This window comes from Schistocerca serialis, chromosome 9 (genome assembly GCF_023864345.2).
Source record: "Schistocerca serialis cubense isolate TAMUIC-IGC-003099 chromosome 9, iqSchSeri2.2, whole genome shotgun sequence".
NCBI lineage: Eukaryota > Metazoa > Arthropoda > Insecta > Orthoptera > Acrididae > Schistocerca > Schistocerca serialis.
Genome location: NC_064646.1, coordinates 502,832,797 through 502,846,410, shown reverse-complemented (window position 1 = coordinate 502,846,410; position 13,614 = coordinate 502,832,797).

The window sequence follows — 13,614 nt, the reverse complement described above, 5'->3', positions numbered from 1 at the left end:
CGCAATAATATTGATATAGAGCACACCTGTCACTATGTTTTCGATCACTGTGAGAGGGCCGCGTGGGATTTTCTGAGCGGTCTGAGGCGCTACAGTCATGGACTGTGCGGCTGGTCCCGGCGGAGGTTCGAGTCCTCCCTCGCGGATGGGCGTGTGTGTGTTTGTCCTTAGGATAATTTAGGTTAAGTAGGGTGTAAGCTCAGGGACTGATGACCTTAGCAGTTAAGTCCCATAAGATTTCACACACATTTTTGTACTGTCAGAGGTCTCCTGGAAGTAATTTCAAGAACAATACAGCAACTCAATACATTATACAGTCTGGGAGGGGTGGATTCCACAGTTCATTGATTGTTTTCCAGGGGTATCTATTACACAGTTCCTGTAAATTATAGCACAGTATTTTTTTGCGTGGGTATCTGGCGCCGTGTGGCTTCCCAGATGTACTCCATCATGTTCAGATCGGACGAATTTTGTGGCCAAGTTATTAACGTGAGTTAATACTGAGGCACAGTTCAAACAACTATCCAGTTGTCCTACTGGAGTAAGCTGTCACTGTCAGGGAAGACAACATTGTGAAGCGATGCGCGTGGTTCGGAATGATGTTCGCGCAGTCCACAGCTGTCAAAGTGCGTTGGTATTACTGCAACTCCCATCACAGCACGCTTGGATGCCACCCATATGATAATATTGTCCCCCCTGCATCCATATGCAGTGTTTGCCGCAAGCCTGGATGACGGCGAAGCTGGGCGCGACAGCCGACGTTGTTTAGCAACAAATCTGATTCACGCTAGCAGGCGACACCTTAACAATGATTCACGGCTCAGTCTCGATGATTACGATCCCACTAGAGTCGTAAGTGACGATATCGTTTCGTCAGTATGCGAATATACAGGTGTCGTCTGCTGCAGAGCTCCACGTTCAGCAATGTACCGTATCCCGAAGAGTGTCCTCTGATACACTTGCGCCAGCACAGCGTTGTTTCCCGTAATCGTACCTGCCTATTCTGGATTACAGAGTGGACAAGCAATCGACCGCATTCTCTAAAAAAAATGGTTCAAAAGGCTCTGAGCACTATTGGACTTAACTTCTAAGGTCATCAATCGCCTAGAACTTAGAACTACTTAAACCTAACTAAGCTAAGGACATCACACACATCCATGCCCGAGGCAGGATTCGAAACTGCGACCGTAGCGGTCGCGCGGTTTCAGACTAGCGCCTAGAACCGCTCAGCCACCCCGGCCGGCCCGCATTCTCTGATGAGGCGTCTGTCCAATGCGTTGTCGACTACTCGTGGCTGCAGGGCCTTTCCACGGATGCCGATCACCACAACTTGTGAGCTGTCAAACAGTTTCGTTAGTTCCCTGATGCTCGTTTCCAGACGCCGAGCTCTGTCAGTCTGAGCTTGTGTCAGTGGATTTTCCCATTTGCGGCCCGCATCGTCTGTTTCGACTGTATAGATTCCTCACCGCGTCATGTGACCGCAACGCCACCACTACGCATTCGATCTCGCGAAACCGTGCGGTCTCGGGCGCCTTGCCACGGTTCGCGCAGCTCCCCCCGTCGGAGATTCGAGTCCTCACTCGGGCACTGGTGTGTATGTTGTTCTTAGCGTAAGGTAGTTTAAGTTAGAGGATGTAGTGTGTAAGCCTCGGGACCAAAGACCTCAGCAGTTTGGTCCCATAGGAACTTACTACCATCTCGCGAAACACGCTGATCGTAATTTTTCGATTTATTACTGTATCTGACCGTTATGGTCACTTCCAGCCTCGAACAGAGGTGTTATGCAAATTTAAATACGGAGGGAGGAGAAAGGAAAAGTGAAGGACCTGCTTATATCAACTGCATCGAGAGTTAATGCTTACCGGGCAGGTGCGTTAGCCTCTGCTCCATCCGGACACGGTGTTCATCGCAGTTGCGCGGACTTTCTCGGCACGCTTGCTGGCCCCACATTCCCACCTAGCGCCGCCTATCCACAGTCCCCGTGCTCGCTGCTCTGAAATTCCTGCAGGAGCGCCAACGTAATTGTTCATCCGCGCTGATGGCGGTGGTTTCATTGCCCATCAAGGCGAATCAGTTACCTGAATGCGTGGTGCGTGTTCTTTCGGACACGTCCGTCAAAGCTTTCGGACATGTCCGGAAGGACAGACATCACGCTTTTATATCATCGAACTGGTAGCAGAGGGGACGGAAACCTAACGGCAGACAGCCGCTGTGCGTTCGTTGCGCCTCAGACAAAGGCAGCGACTGCTGCCGGATGTAACTGTAGTCCGAGAACTGCTCCCGCGGTAACAGAGCGAAACTGCTACAGATGATGACATCATCATCACTGCTTCCCTTAATGAGAACGGAAGTCGTTATTCTTTCCGCCGTTCCACTGCTTCTGCACAGGCGTAATGGCGCTCACAATTACTTGTTACTCGGAATATTTTATAATACCTGCTACTGACGAAGGTTAGATGACGTTCTTGAAAAGTAAAGTACGTTGACTTCAAATGTACGTTGTTATTGTTACGCCTTGCCCCTAAATTAAATCTGACGAGTTAGCACCCTTTGGATGGTTATTGTGCGTGACGAATTACACTCCTGGAAATTGAAATAAGAACACCGTGAATTCATTGTCCCAGGAAGGGGAAACTTTATTGACACATTCCTGGGGTCAGATACATCACATGATCACACTGACAGAACCACAGGCACATAGACACAGGCAACAGAGCATGCACAATGTCGGCACTAGTACAGTGTATATCCACCTTTCGCAGCAATGCAGGCTGCTATTCTCCCATGGAGACGATCGTAGAGATGCTGGATGTAGTCCTGTGGAACGGCTTGCCATGCCATTTCCACCTGGCGCCTCAGTTGGACCAGCGTTCGTGCTGGACGTGCAGACTGCGTGAGACGACGCTTCATCCAGTCCCAAACATGCTCAATGGGGGACAGATCCGGAGATCTTGCTGGCCAGGGTAGTTGACTTACACCTTCTAGAGTACGTTGGGTGGCACGGGATACATGCGGACGTGCATTGTCCTGTTGGAACAGCAAGTTCCCTTGCCGGTCTAGGAATGGTAGAACGATGAGTTCGATGACGGTTTGGATGTACCGTGCACTATTCAGTGTCCCCTCGACGATCACCAGTGGTGTACGGCCAGTGTAGGAGATCGCTCCCCACACCATGATGCCGGGTGTTGGCCCTGTGTGCCTCGGTCGTATGCAGTCCTGATTGTGGCGCTCACCTGCACGGCGCCAAACACGCATACGACCATCATTGGCACCAAGGCAGAAGCGACTCTCATCGCTGAAGACGACACGTCTCCATTCGTCCCTCCATTCACGCCTGTCGCGACACCACTGGAGGCGGGCTGCACGATGTTGGGGCGTGAGCGGAAGACGGCCTAACGGTGTGCGGGACCGTAGCCCAGCTTCATGGAGACGGTTGCGAATGGTCCTCGCCGATACCCCAGGAGCAACAGTGTCCCTAATTTGCTGGGAAGTGGCGGTGCGGTCCCCTACGGCACTGCGTAGGATCCTACGGTCTTGGCGTGCATCCGTGGGTCGCTGCGGCCCGGTCCCAGGTTGACGGGCACGTGCACCTTCCGCCGACCACTGGCGACAACATCGATGTACTGTGGAGACCTCACGCCCCACGTGTTGAGCAATTCGGCGGTACGTCCACCCGGCCTCCCGCATGCCCACTATACGCCCTCGCTCAAAGTCCGTCAACTGCACATACGGTTCACGTCCACGCTGTCGCGGCATGCTACCAGTGTTAAAGACTGCGATGGAGCTCCGTATGCCACGGCAAACTGGCTGACACTGACGGCGGCGGTGCACAAATGCTGCGCAGCTAGCGCCGTTCGACGGCCTACACCGCGGTTCCTGGTGTGTCCGCTGTGCCGTGCGTATGTTCATTGCTTGTACAGCCCTCTCGCAGTGTCCGGAGCAAGTATGGTGGGTCTGACGCACCGGTGTCAATGTGTTCTTTTTTCCATTTCCAGGAGTGTACGTAAAGGCAACATCACTGATCAGACTACAAGCTAGGTAACTATTCAAATTTAAGGCGGTAAGGTGAAGGCAGAAAGACGTAGCGTAAAATCAAAATTAGTATTACTTTTTGCCTGCCGTCTATCTGAGACACTAATACAGATTTGAGAATTGGAGATAAGCTACCTACACAAGGCCTTGGAGCCTAAATTAAGAAACCAGATAAGAGGCTTGGCAGCCTGGATGAAGAGACCCTCCCATGGGTGGTATTGCACCGCTATCGGCCGTGACCCTATGGCGATGGAGTTGATAGTTCGCGTTCCTCAACCGATATTGACAATGTCACGATGGATCAACGCAATACTGAGATATTACTTGTCAGCTTGAAAACAAAAACCGCTTGCAAAGTAACGCGCACAACGGGTTGCCGTAATATAGCTTGTTGCCGTAGTACATTCCCTGAAAGTTGTTCGTCATTCTCAAGTATTCTTAGCACTCATTGGAAAATAAACGTAATTTTCTTAATGCTTGAACACATGCTCTTTCCAACTGTGATTAGTTTGAAATCAGTTATGGAAAACAGATTTTCCAACAGCAAATTTAATGTGATCTATTTTTGTAATTTTTATGACAATCAAGTTTGAACTGATTTCGTAGAAATTCAGAAACCAGTACGTGAATGATATTTTGTACTAGAAAACCTTGTCTTACAAAGCTGATAAGTCCAGTTTCATGTTTATCGTGCCTTTAATCAATTTGATATAAGAACCGAGAGTCAAATCTTTATTTGCACCGCGATTTTTCCGATTAGTTTGCCTTAATCTATGTAGCATTGTTAGCCCACGCTCAAAATTTGCCCTCAGTTCTGGGGCTTAAAACACGTTGTTTCGAATGATACTCGTTTTGAAGCTTTAACGGAAAACTCTATTTGTAAAAGAAGTGACAAATGTGCACTATTTTGACCTTTTCACAAAAGGCATCTTCTTTTCGGAGAGTTTTCAGATTACTGGAAAATGGTAGGTGAATGAAATTTTGTATTTCCACATCCTTATGCTAAGAGCTATTGCGTATTATGTTTCATGTTCAGTATGCATTTACTCAACGAATATTTAAGAATCCAAATTTACATTTTTTTCGTGCTATGATTTTCGCGCCGGACTTCGATTCAAATTATCTACCATTGTTAGCCGCGTCGGATAATTACACTTTTTTGCCGTTAAAACCGTCGTCTTCCTAACGTCATCAGTTTTAAAAGTTTTAGACAACATAGTTTTCTTGGCAAAACCAAGTCAAAAATACCGCATTTTGGCACTTTTAAGAAATCTCCAACTTTGCACTAAATTCATTCAGTACAGGCAAGCACTGAATGAAACTTTACATTTTAGAACGGCGTGTTGTTAGGTTACTGCATGCCAAGTTTCAAGTTCGTCACACCCTTATTCCCTGAGATATAATAAACCAAATTTTGGGATTTCTTCGCGTGCAAATTTTTCGGGCGATTTTGTCTAAAATTTTCTGGTTGAATGTGAACAGTAAAATTCAATTCATTATTATTCTTAAGAGAACGCATACCGATGCATAAGATCGTCAAATTTCATTTCCTTCAACAGAGATACAACAGCTCAAATTCGCCACAAATTCACGCTCACTCTACGCAAAGTTATGCTTCGAGTTAAACAAGTAACTGTACCTCAGGTAGTATCGCTTCAACGAACGTTAAACTTTACCAGTGCGCGTCGGGGACATGTGCCAATGTTCACATAAAATTTCGTCGAAATCCTGTGTAGAACGTGAATACTGCCGCACGCTCTGGTTCAAATGGCTCTGAGCACTATGGGACTCAACATCTTAGGTCATAAGTCCCCTAGAACTTAGAACTACTTAAACCTAACTAACCTAAGGACATCACACACACCCATGCCCGAGGCAGGATTCGAACCTGCGACCGTAGCAGTCCCGCGGTTCCGGACTGCAGCGCCAGAACCGCTAGACCACCGCGGCCGGCCGCACGCTCTGCTGCAGAGTCACGTGCGGATTCAGTGGGCCGGGGGGGGGGGGGCGGGTGGCTGGTTAAGAGTGCATTTTTATTTTATTATTAATGTTGTAAACAAAGGAGGGGGTGATGGTAAGTCCACTTTGGGGGAGGGTAGAGAGGAGCACTAACAAAGTGACCGTCCGAATGTTCATTGGAGTATCGTGTAAATATTTATCGGTCAAGAATTTTTCGAGGTTTTTGTAACAACGTTTCCTCGTTAACACGAATCCGACATGACCGAAAAATCAAGACTTCGTGTCAAGTGGAAAACACAGGTTTCAATATGTCTATATGTGCAGTAATACAGTAATACGTAATATGCTGCAGTATCAGTCACTTAACATTGATGTAGACTTATATCACCATAAAGCGACTGGAAAAGTACAAGTACTCAGAAATTTCACTATTTTCTTGGAAAAAATTGAAGCATGGTTCGCTGACGTTCGCGGGAACGAGGGTCCGTAAACCCAGCAATGTCATCGGATGTTGAAACAAATCGTTCTAAACAGTCAAAGGTTATAAACATCTACTTAAGGGTAGATGGAATGGTATCTATATGCTCCAGTTCTCCAGCTTCTCACTTTCTTGTGATGACTCTTCTTGCACCTCCGTCACAGCTTTCGGCATATCAGATTGCAGAGAAGCACATATAGCTAAACCGTCGTCTCACATTAATGAGTTCCTCAAAAATTAATCCGGGGTTCGCAACGTCCATTCATCAGGTGAAGTGGTATCGTCCAACTCGTGGACATCTTCAGTGTTGCTGTGTCTCCAGGCATCGTTAAAGCAATTCTGTATACGATGTGGCAACACAGAGTTCCAAGCTGCTTCGATGGCTTTTATTGCGTCAAGCAATTCTAGTTTGGATAGAAGTATTGTTTTCTGCAGCACGAACTGTAGCTCTTACAAATCACTTGCGATGAGCTCTCTTCGTGCCAAAAAGTGATCTACATCAACATCTAAATGGTCAATTTGCAAATCACACTTAAGTGGCTGGCAGATGGTTCATCTAACCACCTTCACAATAATTATCTATTATTCCAATCTGGAACATCGTGCGGAAAAAATTGATATCTATATATTTCCGTGCGAACTCTGATTTCCCTTACCGTACCATGATGATCGTTTCTACTAATGTAGGTCGGCGTCAACAAAATATTTTCACACTCGGAGGACAAAGTTGGAGATTAACATTTCTTGAGAAAATTCCCCCGTAACGAAAAACGTCATTGTTAGAATGACGTCCACCCCAAATCCTGCGTTATGTCAAGGAAACTCTCTCCCCTATTTCTCGACAATACAAAGCGTGATTCTGCCCTTTGAACTTCCTGGATGTACTTCGTTAATCTTATCTAGCAAGGATCCCACACCGCGCACCAGTACTCCAACAGAGAACGACAAGCATAGTGTAGGTAGTCTCTTCAGTGGATGTGTTGCATCTTCTAAGTATTCTACCAATAAATAGGAGCCTTTGATTCGCCTTCCCCACAACATTTTCTATGTGTCCTTTCCAATTTAAAAACAAACACCGTCCGAACAGCTGTGCAGACCGGCCGCCGTGTCATCCTCCACCCTTAGGCGTCACCGGATGGGGATATATATGGAGGGGCACGTGGTCAGCACACCGCTCTCCAGGCCGTTGTCAGTTTTCCTGGCCGATGACGCTACTTCTCAGTCAAGGAGCTCCTCAATTGGCCTCACGAGGGCTGAGGGCACCCCGCTTGCCATAGGCACTCTGCAGACCCGGACCGTGACCCAGCCAACTGCAAACCAAGCTCGACGGTCTTCTGTGATCTCATGGGAACCGAGGTAGCCCCTGCGGCTTGGCCGTTGGCGTTCTTTCCAATTTAAGTTGATCGTAATTGTAATTCCTAGGTATGTAGCTGAATTTATAGCTTTTAGATTTTATTAGTTTATCGTGTAACCTAAGTTTAACGGATTCTTTTTAGTGCCAATGTGAATAACTCCACGCCTTTTATTCTTTATTGTCAACTGTCAATTTTCACACCATCTAGATATCTTTTCTAATTCGTTTTGCAATTCGTTTAGACCTTCTGATGACTTTACTAGTCGATAAACGGCAGTGTCATCTGCAAACAACCTAAGACGGCTCCTCGGATTGTCTCCCATATCGTTTACATAGATAAGGAACAGCAAAGGGCCTTTAACACTACCTTGCGAACGCCAGAAAGCACTTCTGATTTACTCGAAGATTTCTGTGAGTAACTACGAACTGTGACTTCTGTGACAGCAAATCACGAATCTAATTGCATAACTGAGACGATATTACATAAGGACGCAATTTCACTACAAGCCGCTGTATGGTACAGATTCAAAAGCCTCCTGGAAATGCACAAACACGGAATCAATTTGAAATCCCTTGTCGATAGCAGTAAACACTTCGCTTGAGCAAAGAGCTAGTTATATTTCACAAGAACGATGTCTTCTAAATCAGTGTTGACAGTGCGTCAATAAACCGTTCTCTTCGAAGTAATTCGTAGTCATCGAACACAATACATGTTCCAATATCCTGCTACATATTTACGTTAATGATATGGGTCTATAATTTTGTGTTATTACTATTACCTTTCTTGAATGTTGGTGTGAACTGCGCAGCTTTCCAATGTTTGGGCACCCATCTTTCGTCGAGGGAGTTGTTGCATATGATTGTTAAGTATGGAGCTATTGCATCAGCATACTCCGAAAGGAACCTAACTGATATACAACCTGGACCGAAATACTTTCTTTTATGAAGTCATTTAAGTTTGTTCCCTACTTCGAGGATATCTTCTTCTAAGTTACTCATGTTGGCAGCTGTTCTTGATTCAAATTCTGGAAAATTTACTTCGTCGTCTCTGGCGAAGGAATTTTGGAAGGTTGTTTTAGAACCTCTACTTTAGCATCATTGTCATCGATAGTATTTCCGTCGATATCACGCAGAGAAGGCATCTCTCTGGATTTTCTGCCAAATTTTGACACAAAGTGCGTTATGGTAACAATGATAATCATCTCGCATTGAAGTCCGCGCTAGATTTAGAGCTTCTGTAAAAGATCTCCAATCTTGATTTTGCGTTCGTTTGAACTTGGCATGCTTTTTTCGTTGTTTCTAAAAAAATGTTCTGACATGTTCTTTGTATCGTGGGGATCAGCACCGTCTTTTTTTTAATTTATTTGGTACAAATCTCTCAGTTCCTGTTGATAGTGTTTTTTTTTAATTTAAGCCACATCTGATCTACACTTACATTGTTAATTTGGAAACAGTGGAGATTGTCTCTCAGGAAGGCGTCAATTTAATTTTTACTGCTTTTTTGAATAGATAAATTTCTCTGTTATTTTTGGAGGATTTGGGAGCTGCCGTATTCAGTCTCACAACGACAATCTTGTGATCACTAATCCCTGTATCCGTTTTGGTGGTCGTTATTAGCTCAGGATTATTTTTTGCTAGAGTTCCAGTGTGTTTTCACACTATTTTTTCTATTCGAGTGGGCCATGAGCTATTTGCTCTAAATAATTTTCAGGCAATGCGTTTAGCAAGGGCTGAAGGCGGCCTGTCGAGTTTGGTGGAAAAAATCAAACCTCTGTGTTGGTTAACTTCGGATCCTGTACGTTATGGACAGTACGTCCGTCCAGTGTAAGAAGTACATGTCTGTTCTGAGTAACCATCCGACTGTTAAAACAAAGAAGCCACTTGCGAAATGATCTGCCGTCGACCCAAGCTTTCTTATGATGAAAAAAAGTGTCCATATTTATGTCATTAAACCAACGCGTTTTCTCGGACTTATCCTTAACCCAGGGACGAAACTTCTCACTGTCGTCCGCATTACATACAAGGACTGCGTGCTCTACCGTGACATTTACCACCATTTATCCCCATGGTGAGATTTGGAAAAAGTTTGTAGAAAAGTACAGTTTCGTTCATATTGAATACATTCACGAAGCATACTTTTACCTCAATCGGTTGAATTTATGTAACCAGCTGTTTGCACTTTGTTCATGAACTTTATTTGCTTCACTACAAATTTGTACAGAATGTCTATTTTGGAACCGATACAGCCAATCAACAGAACAACTGAAGCCTTCGATGTCCAGATTTTTTGCAATTTCATTTGCTTTTGACTGAACCATAGGGCCACTTAAATGTATGTTGGATGCGGCATACGACTAAACGATTCTAGCAGCAACGTCTCGATGTCTTCGTACTTAACGCCAAGATGTTGTTTGAGGTACCTGATGCAGCAGTATTAATGATTTTTTCGTCGATTCTTTATTATCGTAGATAAACTGCCATTGGAAACCGCATACTGCTCTGCAATTGCTGTTTTCTTTATATTACGGTCCACTTCATCAGGAATCTTAAGCTTTACCTGCACATTTAGAGCTGTCTGTTTCCTGTTAGCCATGTTTCGTGTGCTACCGTTTGTAGATTTTTATTCAGTATTCTAACTCGATTTATGCTATGACTAAAAGAACGCATGGCATCGAATACGTTTCTAAATGTTAATGCACACATTATTGAATTTATTTAAATGTACCGTACACGCTGGTTGTTTAGGCGACAATCGCGGCTGAGGACTACAATACGTTAGAAACTAGTCAACAGTGGGTAGTTAGCTTTGTAGTTACTTTTCTTGCATTCATTTCGGAAAAAAATTAACACTTAACAATTCTGTAACATCGAAACTTTGTGTTAGAATAAAATTTAATTACGCGAGGGACTGAAAAGGAGTTCGTAATTCAGCTTAACAGAAATTCGTGTTAAATGATAAAACGTTTGGAAAACGAATCGGAGCTGGCGCCCAGGCAAATTGGGAGACTCGCTTAATTGCTTACGCAAAGGATTTTAAATGGGCTGAAATCAACGCCAAGCTAGTGGCAATATTTCTATGTGCACCGTTCGGATTTTACGTGCAAACCTGGTCAGCCTCGTTCGGATTTTACACGTAAAAACAATCACTCTTAAATGTCTCTGGGCAGGAGCGAAACTAAGTTTGATCCATTGGTGTAAGATAAGTTTTAACCGTTTGATAAACTCTTGCTTCGTTTGGATGTTTTTCTGGTCGGTTTCTGGAGAACCCCCTTTTACACTTTTAACTTCTTCAATTTAGTTCAAACTTTGCAGGAGGGTCGATAAATGGATGAAATCAAAACTATTTTTTTTCATCGAATAGTTTTTATCTGTTGTTGAGATACTATGGTTTCAAGTCGGACTAAATGTAGCACGTAAAACTCGTTCTTACGTGACCGAATGCGCGGAAACGGCCGAAAGTGAGTCAAATAAATATCAAAATGCATACTTAAAATAAAATTGAAATCTCGCTTTTACAAATCTAGTTTCATTCGGATTTTAGTGGAGAAACACGTTTTTATGAGCTTATTTACACGAAACTGTTAAGGCTTTCGTGGCCACTTGTTGACAAAATGCCTATTGGCTTCTGTCTCGGGTTCTTCGGCCGACGTTCATCTAATGATTTTTCTGACGTTTCGCCAGCACGAGTGGCTGGCATTGTCAAAGCTTCACCCTCCATTGCCAGTGGTGAACTGGAGCCGAGCTGCTGCTGCTTTCATCTGTTACTTTCCCCTCTTTGGGGAAGTGTGAGGGGGAGTTTGTAGCCTTTTGGCTTTTACTCCCCTGTGTACATGTGTGTGTGATTTTTCTATATATTTTTGGTGTCTGTGATATGTGATGAATTGTTGTGAATGTGTCTGGTACTTGCCTGAGGTAGGCGAGATGATTGGTGATATATGGGAAGGAACTGGATGAGGGATTGGGTATTGGGATTTTCTCTTCGACTTAATCGTCGAAGATCGTCATAGGGCGCTTGTGTTCATCGCGGGGCGTGTCATACCGACCTAGGGAGTGGATGAGTGCATTTCCGGATCTGGAAGTACCTTCATAGAAGACCCTTGCCAGATCCTGGAAACGCTCTCTCAGGAGTGGGATTTCAGCTGCGGCGTGCAGGTCGTCTGTGGTAAATCCGAGAGGTAGATGCAGTGCCCTTCTGAGGGCGCGGTTTTGCAGCCTCTGGAGTTTGTCCAGGTGCTGCTTTGCCACGTATCCCCAGACAGGGCACGCATACTCCATTACCAGCCGGATCAGGGCCTGGTATACATTTACTGCTACTGGGCAGGGAAGGGAGCTGGTTGTGTTCAGGATAGGGTATAGGATGGACATTCTGGCGCAGACCTTCCTGTGGACCTCGTCTATGTAGGGTTTCCACGTAAGACGAGAGTCCAAGGTTACGCCAAGGTACTTGGCGGTTCTGCGCCAGGGGAGTTGGGTTCCATTTAGGTGGAGGTGGAGGGGGGGACGTTGAGGAGGTTCGCGCCTTCCGAGCCCGCGGGTAATCAGCATTGCCTGCGTCTTCTCCGAATTGATGGTGATGCGCCAGCGACGGGCCCAGGTTTCTGTGTCGTCTAAAACCCTTTGTAGTCTACGAATGACCAGGTCCTTGTTCGCATTTCTCGTGTAGAAGGCTGTGTCGACTGCGTACTGCGCGGTGTGCACCAGGGGGGCCGTTGGAGTGTCCGCAGTGTACAAGCTGTACAATACGGGCCCCAGGACCGATCCCTGTGGCACCCCGGCACGAATACGCCTTCTGGTGGAGGTGGCAGTTTCTACTTTGACGGAGAAAGTCCTATTAGTGAGGTAGCTCTTGATTAGCTGAACTATGCTCCCTGGAAACCCTTGTGAGTACAACTTGTAGAGTAGCCCCCTATGCCATACTGAATCAAAGGCTTTGGCTACGTCTAGTAACACTATCCCGCAGTAGCCTCTGTGGTTGAAGCCCTCTGTGGCTGCTTCACCATTCTCATGACCTGTTGTGGGGCAGAGTGGTTCTGCCGGAATCCAAATTGGAAATCCGGCAGAATTTGCCCTCTGGTAATATGTTCTTGTATGGGTTTTAGCAGGAGGCGCTCATAGATCTTGCTGAGTGTTGGCAAGAGGCTAATCGGCCTGTAGTGCTGCGGGAATAGAGGCTCTTTCCCTGGTTTGTGTATCGCGACCACTTCCGCATGTTTCCAGCAAGCTGGGAACTCGCGGGAACGAGTAATCTCGTTGAGGACGTTCGCGAGGTGTGTGATCGCTGTGGGTGGGAGTTTTTTGACTAACTGGTTTGTGACACTGTCGTGCCCTGGCGCCTTTTTTGTAGGGAGGGACCTGATTACTCTTGCCACGTCCTCGGGGGCAAAGAGTATGGGTTCGTCCTCTGGGTCCTCCTCAGCATTGAGGAAGACGGCCAGTTGACGACTGACTACCTCTTCATGCTCTTCATCCTGGGGTTCAGCCGTTTGAAACTGCTTCTCGAAGGAGTCGGCGAGGGCGTTGGCCTTCTCAGCATGGCTGTAGACCAGTCCCCGCTCGCCGTGCAGTGGCGGCATCCTAGCGCGTCTTTTTGTGAATTGTTTGGTTGCTTGCCAAAGTGTATGATCGTCTACTTTGAGAGCTGTGAGGCGGTTTTGCCATTGCTGGTTTCTGTGCTCATTGAGCGCTACCTTCAGTTCTCTCTGTAGACGATTGAGCAGCCTCCTGGTGGCCTGATTTCTGGTGATCTTCCACTCTTTTGCCACTCTGTTCTTGTGTCGGATTTGAGCTAGCA